Genomic DNA, 1,707 nt, shown 5'->3' on the forward strand with positions numbered 1-1,707 from the left:
TACTGTTTAAACGTTCCATGGTGTTTTTTATTGCAGCTATATCACTCTTTATGTCTTCTTGATTCTTACATACGTTGTTGATTTTTCCTCCAACCAATTTATGCACCCTAGGACCCTTATTCTGAATTCTTTTTCTGACATATTGCATGCCTCTGTTTTACTTAGCCACTTTTCTGACAATTTCTCATTTTCTTTCCTTTGGGGGTTTCTTTGTCTACCCATTTTTGGTCTCACCCACTGATCTAGATGTCAAGTTGTGCAGGGGCTGCTCCTTGGGTGGCAGTGATTCCTCGGGCTGCAGTTTCCCCTCTAGTTGTTGCAGTAGTGGCTGTTCCTCAGTTGGCAGCGGCTCCTCTGGTGGGTGCTGTTCGCAGCAGTGGTGTCTCCTCTGGTTGGTAGGTGAGGCTGCTCGCCCAGCTGCTGTTTCTTGGACAGGGGTGGGCTGATCACGAGGCTGCTGCTCTTCAGGTCGGGTGGACTGAGCATGGCTGCTCCTCCTTGGACAGGAGCGGGCTGTTCATATGGCTTCTGCTCCTTGGATCGGGGCTGGCTGCACGCTGCTGCTGTTCCTCAGATGGGGCAGGCTGCTCGTGAGGCTGCTGCTCTTTGGACAGGGGCAGGTTGCTTACAGGGCTGCTGCTCCTCATACGAGTGTGGGCTGCTCGTGTAGCTGTTGCTCCTCAGATGGGGGGAGGGCTGCTTGCATGGCTGCTGCTCCTCAGGTGAGGGTGAGCTGCAGGTGTGCCTGCTGCTCCTCAGATGGGGCAGGGATGCTCACCCAGCTGCTGCTCGTCAGACAGGTGCAGACTGCATGTGGATGCTGCTCCTTGGACCAGTGTAGGCTGCGCAGGGCTGCTGCTCCTCAGGTGTGGTCGGTCTGTCTGTTCGTGCAGGTGCTGCTCCTCGGATGGGGGCAGGCTGCGTGGGGCTGCTGCTCCTCAATTGTGGGCAGGCTGCTCACGTGGTTGCTGCTCCTTGGATGACAGAGCGGGCTGCTCACACAGCTGATAGCTGCTGCTCCTTGGACTGGAGTGGGCTGCTCCTGTGTCTGCTGCTTGTGTGGTTGCAGTGTCCCGGGCTAAGGCGTTGGGCCGGTCAGGGGGGAGCATGCTTCAGAACTCACAAGAGCCTGCGCCCAGGGTGGCTGGAGATTCGTTGATCGTGGGACCCCAGCCGAGGTAGTAGGTCCCTGGCAGGGGTGTATGTAGAGTCCTAGGTGTTATCTGAGGGCATCCTGGGTGGGGGTGAGGCCTGGCTCCCAGTTACAGCAGCTTCCCTTAAAAACACTAGGCTTCTGAGGACGAGCCAGCCTCCTGGAACTGCTTACATGGTAGCAGAGGCTGCCTCGTTAGGCGAGCCCGTTTAGCCGCAAGGGTCCTAGACAAGGAGGGACTCTTCAGTTCCTTTAGCTGAAGGTCCTCTGACCCCCAATGCCTTTCAAAATTATATTTCGTCTCCGGACTCTTTATTAGTCCCTGGATTCCTATGTCATCTACGCACAGCCCCTTTTCCAGATTCCTGAACCCTTCTTGATGCTGAGACAAGAACCCCGGCAGTACGTGTGTATTTTATCTGGGAAACCAACCGAGGATATTGCTGCGGCCTAGATCAGTGGTCGGCAAACTGTGGCTCGCAAGCCACACACGGCTCTTTGGCCCCTTGAGTGTGGCTCTTCCACAAAATACCGACTTCTGCACATGGGCCATG

This window comes from Myotis davidii, unplaced genomic scaffold (assembly GCF_000327345.1).
Source record: "Myotis davidii unplaced genomic scaffold, ASM32734v1 scaffold1226, whole genome shotgun sequence".
NCBI lineage: Eukaryota > Metazoa > Chordata > Mammalia > Chiroptera > Vespertilionidae > Myotis > Myotis davidii.